We start from the raw sequence: 12922 nt of genomic DNA, 5'->3' as shown, positions 1-12922 counted from the left end.
GATTAAGCAGACTAAAGGAAGACAAACAAACAAACAAACAAACAAACAAGCAATGTGCTTACCAGCACCCACAGCTGGAAAGGGAAAGGCCTGGCAGATTGAGAGGCAGCAGACACAGGTGCATAGCAGTGAAGTAATCAGGGACGATGCTGGTTTCTATAGACTCTCAGAATTAACAGAGAAGAACTACACACACAGGAAACAGAACAGGGAAAACAGGCTTGGCTAAACACAGAGCTTAACTATAGCAAGAGTCAAAAGCAGGAGACAAGGGTAGAGTCAAACAGATACAGACACCAAGGGCAGAGTGTGGCTTTAGAGCCAGGCTTTCAGGATCAAGGTACAAAAGCAAGCACACAGAAACAAAGCAAAGCATTGAAACACAAGACTCAAAGAAACGCAGAACAGACTTTCAGGAGCAAGATTCTCAGGAACAAAGCCAAGCAGGGAAATGATCTAAACAGGCAACACAATATTAAGAGACCTTTTGCAAAGGCAAGTAGGAAAATTCCCTAGGTCCTTGCAAAGGAGTAGGCTGATATGTCACAAGTAGGAAATGAAGCAGAAGCAGGGACACCAAAGCGAGGCTTGGCTAACAGGAAGAACAACAATAGGCAAAAAGGCAGACAGACTGGAGAGGTCACAGAGCTAGATACAGAGAAACAGTAGGTCTGAACATAAGGTCACGGCTACACCTGTGACAGTACCTCCCCCTCAAGGCTCCTGTGGTCCCCACAGGAGATCTGGGCTTCCACAGGTAACTATGGTGGTAAAACCAAGGACTGGAGCACTGACCACAGGACTGGAGTGTGAAGTCAAGATTGAAGCTGGTGTAAGGTCTCCAACCAGGAGACTTGGAAAGTCTCCTGCACCGGGAGACTCTTGAGTCCCTAGGCCCTTTAGCTGAGCTGTGTGCTGTAATCCACTGCTAAAGAGCATACGGCAATCCACAAGGTCAGATCATTGTACTTTATTGTAATCCCTTTGTGTCAACTGCTCCTCCAAAGGTAGTTACCGCCATAGCATTTCTCAAGGAGCATAGCAGTTCAACAGCATAGTATTCAAAACAAAACAAAAAAAAAACCAAAGTTTCCAAAATCTCAGTTCATATAAAGCAGTTATGCAAAGCAAACAAAGTAGCTCAAAAAGGGCTCAAGCTCCCAGCAGTTCATGTATAGCAGGTACGCAAAGTAATTCTCCAAACACAGTAGCTCCAGAAAGGGTTCAAACCCTTCCCGGCAGTTCATGTACAGCAGTTAGGCAAAACAATTCCCCAAACACAGCAGTTCAGAAAGGGTTCAAACTCCCAGCTGTTCATGTACAGCAGTTATGCAAAGTAATTCTCCAAACACAGTGGATCAAAAAGGGTTCAAACTCCCCAGCAGTTCATGTTAGCAGTTATGCAAAACAATTCCCCAAACACAGCAGTTCAGAAAGGGTTCAAACTCCCAGCAGTTCTTGTATAGCAGTTATGCTAAAAACCACCACTCCTCCTCTCTCCCTTTCAAAAGAAATTAATCTAGGGAGAGTGGCAAGGGTCCCTCCCCAACCAGGCCAGCATTATACCCTGACCACCACCCACATGACCCTTCCATGGTAAACCTGTTCTTTCAGCTCCCTTCTTCTACCAGGCTCTCCTCCCGAGCAGCCCTCTCCTGTTTTACCTCCTTTCCTTCCAGTTTAGTCAGAGCAGCAATCTCCATTGGCCCCTCTTGCTCTAGTTCTTCCCCCTTTTCTTCTTGCCAGTCCATAGGTTCCTCCCCACACCCATTGGTCAGCTGCTCTCCCTTTGCTTGATTGGGCAGGTTCAGAACTCCTTCCCTCATCCTGGCTCTCTGGGATAGGTTTTTCCAACTCCCTTCTCTTGCCCTTCTCCTGACCTCCTCTGGGGGCTGTTGGGGATTGAAGTCCCTGTTTCTACCATGGCTCCTCTACATAAAGTACTGAAGGAAGTCCTTATGCGGAACCGGTCATTCCCTCTGTCTGGCCCCATGATCCTGAAGAAAACTGAATCCCAGTATCGGATCCACGGTGAACCTGGATTGATGTGGTCTCAGTTACCCCACAATTCCATGGTGGTGGACTCTGCCCTCAAGAGAGCCAAGAGTACTAGGGACTATGCCTCGGCGCCCCTAGGCAGAGAAGCTAGGACTCTTGATTCTTTTGGGAGGAAAACGTATGAGGCTGCTATGCTCGCCACCAAAATTCAATCTTACCAGCTCTTCACGAGCATCCACTTGCGGAACTCAGTGAGACAACTGTCCAGCTTGGTTGATGCACTCCCTCTGGAGCAGGCCGAGCCTTTTCGCCAGGTGGTCAGGCAGCAGAAGGCGTGTCGAAAGTTCCTGGCCAGGAGTACATTCGACACTTTTGATATAGCATCCAGGATCGCTGCCCAAGGTATAGTGATGCACAGACTCTCATGGCTGCATGTCTCTGACCTGGATCATTCGGTCCAGCAGCGAATGGCAGATGTTCCTTGCCGGGAGGATAACCTTTTTGGTGAGAAAGTAGAAGATCTGGTTGACCAGCTCAAGAAGCACAATGATGCAATGGATTCTCTTCTGCTACTACCTCCTCATCTAGGAGGTTTTTTGGAGGGAAGAGGAGTGCTCCCTATTCCTATGCTAGGCGTAGGTACACTTCTGCTTCTCGGCAGCCTGCCCAGGCTCAGCCCCAGTGTGCTCGTTCTCGTCAACAGCGTGCGCCTAAGGCCACTGCGGCTCCCCAGCAAAAGCAAGGGACAGGATTTTAACTGTCTCCAGTTCAGCATAGCCTCAGTAAACGTGTCCGTACCGGATGACTTGCCGGTTGGGGATAGGTTAATGTTTTTTCACCAAAGGTGGCCTCTTATAACCTCCAACCGGTGGGTTCTTCAAATAGTCTGGTTAGGATACACCCTCAATCTGGAATCCAAGCCTCCAAATTGCCCTTTGGGCGCTCAGTCCTACAGCTCCCAGCACAAGCAGGTACTTGCAGAGGAACTCTCCGCCCTTCTACAGGCCCAAGCGGTCGAACCCGTTCCACCAGGGGAAGAAGGGCTGGGATTCTATTCCAGGTACTTCCTTGTGGAAAAGGAAATGGGGGATGCGTTCCATCCTAGACCTAAGGGCCCTGAACAAATTTCTTATCCTAGAAAAGTTTAGGATAGTTTCCCTAGGCACCCTTCTTCCCATGATTCAGGAAAACGATTGGTTGTGCTCTCTGGACTTGAAGGATGCTTACACACACAGCTCAATACTTCCAGCTCATAGGAAGTATCTTCGATTTCAGCTGGGAACACAGCATTTTCAGTACCATGTACTGAAATTTGGCCTGGTGTCTGCACCCAGAGTGTTTACAAAATGCCTAGCTGTAGTCGCAGCATCGCTACGCAGACTGGGAGTGCATGTGTTTCCTTATTTCAACGATTGGCTGGTGAAGAGCACCTCGAAGGAGGGAGCTCTGGAGTCCATGTGAATGACTATTTAGGTGCTGGAGCTACTGGGGTTCATTATAAATTATCCCAAGTCCCATCTCACCCCAGTGCAAAAATTGGAATTCATTGGACCTCTGCTGAACACTCAGACAGCTCGAGCTTATCTCCCCGAGGCAAGGGCGGACAACCTTCTGTCCTTGGTGTCCATGGTTCAAGCGTCTCAGCAGGTCATGGTTCGGCAGATGTTGAGACTTCTGTGGCACATGGCCTCCACAGTTCATGTAATGCCCATGGCACGTCTACATATGAGATCAGCTCAATGGACCCTAGCTTCCCAGTGGTTTCAAGCTGTGGGGGATCTAGAGGATGTAATCCAACTGTCCACTGACTTTCGGAATTCTCTTCAGTGGTGGATGATTCGATCCAGTTTGACCATGAGGCGACCATTCCAAGCTCCTCAGCCTCAAAATGTGCTGACGACAGATGTATCTCTCCTGGGGTGGGGAGCTCATGTAGATGTTCTCCACACTCAGGGAGCCTGGTCCTTTCAGGAAAAAAGGTCTGCAGACCAACTTCCTGGAATTAAGAGCGATCTGGAACGCTCTAAAGGCTTTCAGAGATCGGCTATCCAACCGAGTAATCTTAATTCAGACAGACAATCAGGTTGCCATGTTTTATACCTACTACTACTACTACTATTTAGCATTTCTATAGCGCTACAAGGCGTACGCAGCGCTGCACAAACATAGAAGAAAGACAGTCCCTGCTCAAAGAGCTTACAATCTAATAGACAAAAAATAAATAAAGTAAGCAAATCAAATCAATTAATGTGAACGGGAAGGAAGAGAGGAGGGTAGGTGGAGGCGAGTGGTTACAAGTGGTTACGAGTCAAAAGCAATGTTAAAGAGGTGGGCTTTCAGTCTAGATTTCAAGGTGGCCAAGGATGGGGCAAGACGTAGGGGCTCAGGAAGTTTATTCCAGGCGTAGGGTGCAGCGAGACAGAAGGCGCGAAGTCTGGAGTTGGCAGTAGTGGAGAAGGGAACAGATAAGAAGGATTTATCCATGGAGCGGAGTGCACGGGAAGGGGTGTAGGGAAGGACAAGTGTGGAAAGGTACTGGGGAGTAGCAGAGTGAGTACATTTATAGGTTAGTAGAAGAAGTTTGAACAGGATGCGGAAACGGATAGGGAGCCAGTGAAGGGTCTTGAGGAGAGGGGTAGTATGAGTAAAGCGACCCTGGCGGAAGACAAGACGGGCAGCAGAGTTTTGAACCGACTGGAGAGGGGAGAGGTGACTAAGTGGGAGGCCAGTAAGAAGCAGATTGCAGTAGTCTAAACGAGAGGTGACAAGGGTATGGATGAGGGTTTTGGTAGAGTGCTCGGAAAGAAAGGGGCGGATTTTACGGATGTTGTAAAGAAAGAAACGACAGGTCTTGGCGGTCTGCTGGATATGAGCAGAGAAGGAGAGAGAAGAGTCAAAGATGACCCCAAGGTTTCGAGCTGAGGAGACAGGGAGAATGAGAGAGCCATCAACAGAAATAGAAAACGGGGGGAGTGGGGAGGTGGGTTTGGGGGGGGGGGGAAATGAGAAGCTCGGTTTTGGTCATATTTAATTTCAGGTGGCGTTGAGACATCCAGACAGCAATGTCAGACAAACACGCTGAAACTTTGGTTTGGATGCAAGGTGAGATATCAGGGGTAGAAAGGTAGATTTGGGAGTCATCAGCATAGAGATGGTAGGAAAAGCCATGGGATGAGATTAATGAACCAAGGGAAGAAGTGTAGATAGAAAAGAGGAAGGGGACCAAGAACAGAACCCTGAGGTACGCCGACAGGCAGAGGGATAGAAGTAGAAGAGGATCCACCAGAGTGAACACTAAAGGTGTGGAGGGAGAGGTAGAAAGAGAACCAGGAAAGGACAGAGCCCTGGAATCCAAGTGAGGACATGGTATCGAGAAGTATACTGTGATCGACAGTGTCAAAAGCAGCGGAAAGATCAAGAAGAATGAGGATGGAATATTGACCTCTGGATTTAGCCAGTAATAGGTCATTGTAGACTTTAGTAAGCGCAGTTTTGGTTGAGTGGAGAGGGCGAAAACCAGATTGTAGTGGGTCAAGAATAGCATGTGAGGAGAGAAAATCAAGGCAGTGGCGGTGAACAGCACGCTCAAGTAATTTGGAGAGAAAAGGAAGGAGGGAGATGGGTCGGTAATTAGAGGGACAAGTAGGGTCGAGTGAAGGCTTCTTAAGGAGAGGTGTGACCACAGCATGTTTAAAGGCAGCAGGGACAGTCGCAGTGGAAAGTGAGAGGTTGAGAATGTGACAGATAAAAGGAATAAGAGCAGGAGAGATGGCATTCAGAAGGTGGGTGGGAATGGGATCAGAGGAACAGGTGGTACATTTTGAGGAAGAAAGGAGAAGTGTAGTTTCCTCAATAGTAACTTCAGGAAAGGAGGAAAGGGAATGAGGGGAAGGAGAGAGAGGGGTACGAACTAGTGGAGGGAGAGGTGGTGAGGTAGAGAAAGCAAGGTTTATCTTTTGAACCTTGTTGTGAAAGAATTCAGCAAGGGTCTGAGGAGATAATGAAGGGGGAGTTGGGGGAGAGGGCACCGTGAGGAGAGAGTTCAATGTGGTGAAGAGAAGTCGAGGATTAGAGCCAAGAGAGTTGGTCAGTTGGATATAATAATCCTGTTTGGCATGTAAAACTACCAACAAGCAGGAGTGCACCGGATCTTGCCTTCTGTGTCAGGAAGCCGTCCAGATGTGACTTTGGGCTCGCCGTCACGGCATGTTTCTCCAAGCCACTTATCTGGCAGGCGTAAACAACAGTCTGGCCGACAGGCTGGGCAGGATAATGCAACCTTATGAGTGGTCATTGAACATGGGCGTAGTCCACAAGATCTTCCGAACGTGGGGCACCCCCTCGGGGGATCTTTTTGCCACTCAGATCAATCACAAGGTCCCTCAGTTCTGTTCCAGGCTTCAGGACCACGACAGACTAGCGTCAGATGCCTTTCTCCTACATTGGAGGACAGGCCTTCTGTATTCGTATCCTCCCATACCTCTAGTAGGGAACACTTTGCTGAAACTCAAGCAAGACTGTGGAACCATGATCCTGATTGCTCCCTTCTGGCCGCATCAGATTTGGTTCCCTCTTCTTCTGGAGTTGTCCTCCGAAGAACTGTGGAGATTGGAGTGTTTTCCAACACTCAGAATGAGGGGTCGCTTCTACATCCAAACCTCCAGTCTCTGGCTCTCACGGCCTGGATGTTGAGAGCTTATAATTTGCCTCCGGTCTTTCAGAGGGTGTCTCCAGAGTCTTGCTTGCTTCCAGAAGAGATTCCACGAAGAGGTGTTGCTTTTTCAAATGGAGGAGGTTTGCCGTCTGGTGTGACAGTAAGGCCCTAGATCCTCTTGCTTGTCCTACACAGACCCTGCTTGAATACCTTCTACACTTGTCAGAGTCTGGTCTCAAGACCAACTCCGTAAGAGTTCACCTTAGTGCGATTAGTGCTTTTCATCGCTGTGTAGAGGGTAAGCCTATCTCTGGACAGCCTTTAGTTGTTCGCCTCATGAGAGGTTTGCTTTTGTCAAAGCCCCCTGTCAAACCTCCACCAGTGTCATGGGATCTCAACGTCATTCTCACTCAGCTGATGAAAGCTCCTTTTGAGCCACTGAATTCCTGCCATCTGAAGTACTTGACCTGGAAGGTCATTTTCTTGGTGGCTGTTACTTCAGCTCGTAGGGTCAGTGAGCTTCAGGCCTTGGTATTACATTTACCTTATATCAAGTTTCATCTGAACAGATTAGTCCTCCGCACGCACCCTAAGTTCCTGCCGAAAGGGGTGTCGGAGTTCCATCTGAACCAGTCAATTGTCTTTCCAACATTTTTTCCCCGTCCTCATACCCGCCCTGGCGAAAGCAGTTTGCATACCTTGGACTGCAAGAGAGCATTGACCTTTTACGTGGAGCAGAAGAAGCCCTTCAGACAGTCCGCCCAGTTGTTTTTTTTTTCAACCCCAACAGGAGAGGAGTCGCCATCGGAAAAAGAACAATCTCAATTGGCTAGCAGATTGCATTTCCTCCACTTACACCCAAGCTTGGCTGACTCTAGAGGGTCATGTCACGGCTCATAATGTTAGAGCCATGGCCGCGTCAGTGGCTCACTTAAAGTCAGCCTCCATTGAAGAGATTTGCAAGGCTGCAACGTGGTCATTAGTCCACACATTCACATTATCACTACTGCCTTCAGCAGGATACCCGACATGGCAGTCGGTTTGGGCAGTCATAAGAACATAAGCATCGCCATGCTGGGATAGACCACGGGTCCATTGAGCCCAGCACCCTGTCTCCGACAGCAGCCAAAAGAACAAACAATTTGTCCCACCCATCCCAGAAATAGTGGATTTTTCCTATGTCCATTCAATAACATTCTATGGCTTTTCCTCCAGGAAGCCGTCCAACCCTTTTAAAAATTCTGCTAAGTCAACCGCCTTAACCACTTTTTCCGGCAGTGAATTCCAGAGTCTAACTATGCGTTGAGTGAAGAAAAATGTCCTCCGATTCGTTCTAAATTTACTACACTGCAGCTTCATCGCATGCCCCCTTGTCCTAGTATTTTTGGAAAACGTAAACAGACGCTCCACATCGACCCTTTCCATTCCACTCATTATCTTATAGACCTCTTTCATATCTTCCATCAGCTGCATTTTCTCCAAGGTGAAGAGCCGCAGCCTCTTCAGCTTTTCCTCATAGGGAAGTCGTCCCATCCCCTGTATCATCTTTGCTGCCCTTCTCTGCACCTTTTCTAATTCCACTATATCCTTTTTGAGGTGTGGCGACCATAATTGTACACAATACTCGAGGTGCAGTCGCACCATAGAGTGATACAATGGCTGAATAATATCCTTATTTTTGTTTTCCATCCCTTTCCTAATAATACCCAACATTTTATTTGCTTTCCTAGCCGCAGCAGCACATTGAGCAGAAGGTTTCAGCGTATCATCAGCTATGACACCTAGATTCCTTTCTTGGTCTGTGACTCCTAACGCTGAACCCTGCATGATGTAGCTATAGTTTGGGTTCCTCTTTCCCACTTGCATCACTTTGCACTTGTTCACATTAAACGTCATCTGCCATTTAGACGCCCAGTCTCGGAAGGGCCTCTTGTAATTTTTCACAGTCTTCCTGCGATTTGACGACTTTGAATAACTTTGTGTCATCAGCAAATTTGATTACCTCACTAGTTACCCCCATCTCTAGGTCATTTATGAATATGTTAAAAAGCAGAGGTCCGAGCACAGATCTCCGAGGGACCCCACTAACTACCCTTCTCCATTGTGAACATTGACCTTTTAACCCTACTCTCTGTTTCCTATCTTTCAACCAGTTTTTAATCCACAGTAAGAAACTACCTCCGATTTCATGTCCCTCTAATTTCCTCTGTAGTCTTTCATGAGGGACTTTATCAAACACCTTCTGAAAATCTAGATACACAATATCAACTGGCTCACCTTTGTCCACATGTTTGTTTACCCCTTCAAAGAAATGCAGCAGATTGGTGAGGCAAGACTTCCCTTCACTAAATCCATGTTGACTTTATCCCATTAGTCCATGCTTTTGAATGTGCTCTGTAATTTTGTTCTTGATAATAGTCTCTACCATTTTGCCCGGCACCGACGTCAGACTCATCGGTCTATAATTTCCCGGATCTCCTCTGGAACCCTTTTTAAATATCGGCATTACATTGGCCACCCTCCAATCTTCCGGTACCACGTTCGATTTTAAGGATAAATTACAAATCACTAACTGTAGCTCTGCCAGCTCATTTTTTAGTTCTATCAGTACCCTGGGATGAATACCATCCAGTCCTGTCAGTGCTGCAGAATCTGTTTGGGGTTTAGAATCCAACTCCACCCCCTAGACCCATTTTGGTCTTTTCCAGGTTGCACTCTCAGGTAGTTGTTTATGGTTTCAGGCCAATCTATGTTATGTCCTCGCCGTTGCGAGCCCAATATTCATTGTTTTGAGTGAGCCTGGGTGCTAGGGATACCCTAATGTGAGAACAAGTAGCCTGCTTGTCCTCGGAGAAAGTGAAGATACTTACCTACCTACTAAAGGTGGACAAAGCCATGGGACCGGACGGGATCCACCCCAGAATATTGAGGGAGCTCAGAGAGGTCCTGGCGGGTCCTCTTAAAGATTTGTTTAATAAATCCTTGGAGACGGGAGAGGTTCCGAGGGACTGGAGAACGGCGGAGGTGGTACCTCTTCACAAAAGTGGTGATAGGGAAGAAGCTGGAAACTACAGGCCGGTAAGCCTCACTTCGGTTATTGGAAAAGTAATGGAAGCCATGCTGAAGGAAAGGATAGTGAATTTCCTAGAAGCCAACAAGCTGCAAGATCCGAGACAACATGGTTTTACCAGAGGGAAATCGTGCCAAACGAATCTCATTGAATTCTTTGATTGGGTAACTGGAGAATTGAATCATCAACGTGCTATAGACGTAATCTACTTAGATTTTAGCAAAGCTTTTGACACGGTTCCTCACCGGAGGCTCTTAAATAAACTAGATGGGCTGAAGATAGGTCCCGAGGTGGTGAACTGGATTAGGAACTGGTTGACGGACAAACGACAGAGGGTGGTGGTAAATGGAGTTCGCTCGGAGGAGGGAAAGGTGAGTAGCAGATTGCCTCAGGGATCGGTGCTGGGGCCGATTCTGTTCAATATATTTGTGAGTGACATTGCCGAAGGGTTAGAAGGTAAAGTTTGCCTATTTGCGGATGATACTAAGATTTGCAACAGAGTGGACGCCCGGGAGGGCGTGGAAAGCATGAAAAGGGATCTGAGGAAGCTAGAAGAATGGTCTGAGGTTTGGCAATTAAAATTCAATGCGAAGAAATGCAAAGTGATGCATTTACTACTACTACTACTACTATTTAGCATTTCTAAATAGTAGTAGTAGAAACCCACGAGAGACGTATGTGTTAGGCGGGGAGAGTCTGATAGGTACTGAGGGGGAGAAGGATCTTGGGGTGATAGTATCCGAGGATCTGAAGGCGACGAAACAGTGTGACAGGGCAGTGGCCATAGCGAGAAGGTTGCTAGGCTGTATAGAGAGAGGTGTGATCAGCAGAAGAAAGGAAGTGTTGATGCCCCTGTACAAGTCGTTGGTGATGCCCCACCTGGAGTATTGTGTTCAGTTTTGGAGGCCGTACCTTGCGAAGGATGTTAAAAAAATGGAAGCGTTGCAAAGAAAAGCTACGAGAATGGTATGGGATTTGCGTTCCAAGACGTATGACCAAAGACTTGCTGACCTGAACATGTATACCCTGGAGGAAAGGAGGAACAGGGGTGATATGATACAGACGTTCAAATACTTGAAAGGTATTAATCCGCAAAAAAATCTTTTCTGGAGATGGGAAGGCGGTAGAACGAGAGGACATGAAATGAGATTGAAGGGGGGCAGACTCAAAAAAGATGTCAGGAAGTATTTTTTCACGGAGAGGGTGGTGGATGCTTGGAATGCCCTCCCGCGGGAAGTGGTGGAGATGAAAACGGTAACGGAATTCAAACATGCGTGGGATATGCATAAAGGAATCCTGTGCAGCAGGAATGGATCCTCAGAAGCTTAGCTGAAATTCGGTGGCAGAGCAGGTGGGGGGAAGAGGGGTTGGTGGTTGGGAGGCTAGGATAGAGGAGGGCAGACTTATACGGTCTATACCAGAGCCGGTGATGGGAGATGGGACTGGTGGTTGGAAGGCGGGAAATACTGCTGGGCAGACTTATACGGTCTGTGCCCTGAAAAAGACAGGTACAAATTCAAGATATGAGTTTATCTTGGGCAGACTAGATGGACCATGCAGGTCTTTTTCTGCCGTCATCTACTATGTTACTATGTTACTTGTAGTAGGTATTCTCCAAGGACAGCAGGTTGATTCTTCTCACAAACCCGCCCACCTCCCCTTTGGAGTTGTTACTAGTTTGTTGTATGCTTTTTGATTGAACTAAGGGGCACGCTGACGCGATGGTCGGGAAGTTGTCTCCGCATGCGCGGTGTGCGTGATTCACGCGCCAGAAGACTCTGGGCAAAACTTTTTATTTTTGCTTCAAAAATTTGCTCTGTTTCCTGGGCTGACGTGGTCGTCGACCCACATGTGAGAACAATCAGCCTACTGTCCTCAGAGAATACTTGCTACAGGTAAGTATCTTCTCTTTCTCTTCCTTTCCATGATATTTTCAGACATAAAGGTCAGTTGAAGGTATGTATGAGAAACCAAGAATCGCTTTCCTTTTCAAAGAACTTTGCAATAGAAAGTTGCATGAGGACAGAAATTTCATCCATCCCCAATGGAATCTAACCCATACACACCTGTACCTGCTAAAATCCTTTCCATCCCCACCCATCCCCACAATTAATCTCCTCCATCCCCACCCAAACCTGCAGGAGTTGACGCTATTATTTACTTGCAGCCCTCTGTTTCTTTCCAACCCAACAGCCTCCCTTGGTTTGTTTTGGATGGTATTCACTGTTAAACCAATGAGTGTTCCAAGCCTCAGTCTGGTGTTCCAGCTGCCTCTCTGTACATTCAAAGCCTCATTCTGGCACTCCAGCTGCTTCTCTCCATGCATTCGAAGCCTCATTCTGGTGCTCCAATTGCATCTGTCACTGCATTCCAAGCCTTATTCTGGCGTCACCAAAGATTTTGATTATACTGCTGCAGGAATCCCATGGCAACTTCTTCCATCTCTGCCAGAATCCCACAGGTTCCGTGAGATTCCTGCAATCCCCATTCCTGTGCAGCTCTGTACTTTGTAACTCTGACTGTGAAACACATCCGTATGTTTGAATGGGAGGTACTGCACTTGAGGCATACATTCTAGGAATGTGTTGTAGATAGGCATAATCAGTTTGTACCTTTTATACCTACCTGCTGAATAGGTTTTGCCTCCATACTCTGCCTTGTTCTAGCGTGTTGAGACTATTTTTTTTTAGCTCAACAGTCTTCCTTCTGTGAATAGATCAGCTTTCCATCATGTACTTCATTTTGACTCCCCACAATTTTGAACTGTTCTCACAGTGCACCCCCAAAAGAATGTCTGTACAGTTGGCAATAGTTAGTTTTCCTAAATTAAAGTGTTTTACCTGGGACTGTTTCTTAATTTTTGTTTGCAGGAAGTGGGGATATTTATTTATTTATTTATTGCATTTGTATCCCACATTTTCCCACCTATTTACAGGCTCAATGTGGCTTACAGAGGTCTGTTATGGCATTGCCGTTCCAGTGAGTCAGATACAATTGGTGATGTAAAGAAATTGAGAGTGGGAAAGCGTTCTAAGAAAATAGTTATTAAAGAAGAGTTTCAGACTAGTGAGGATTAGTATGGTTGCAAAGTTAAGCTATGGGTTCTCTTTGTAGGCTTTGTTGAAGAGATACGTCTTCAGGGATTTTCGAAAGTTAGATAGTTCTTCGATTGTTTTCAGATCGACACTATTTCTCTTTGA

At 46.9% G+C, this 12922-nt stretch overlaps 1 protein-coding gene across 2 annotated transcripts in view; it reads left to right on the top strand.

The window, feature by feature from the left end:
* The window catches only part of LRSAM1 (leucine rich repeat and sterile alpha motif containing 1), a 1377704-nt gene that overhangs the window by 616692 nt on the left and 748090 nt on the right, over positions 1 to 12922 (top strand). The gene's annotated exons all lie outside the window — the stretch shown is intronic.

The sequence above is a fragment of the Microcaecilia unicolor genome, chromosome 6 (genome assembly GCF_901765095.1).
Source record: "Microcaecilia unicolor chromosome 6, aMicUni1.1, whole genome shotgun sequence".
Lineage (NCBI taxonomy): Eukaryota > Metazoa > Chordata > Amphibia > Gymnophiona > Siphonopidae > Microcaecilia > Microcaecilia unicolor.
Note: the sequence above shows the minus strand (reverse complement) of the source record. Positions and strands in the feature narration are given on the sequence as shown.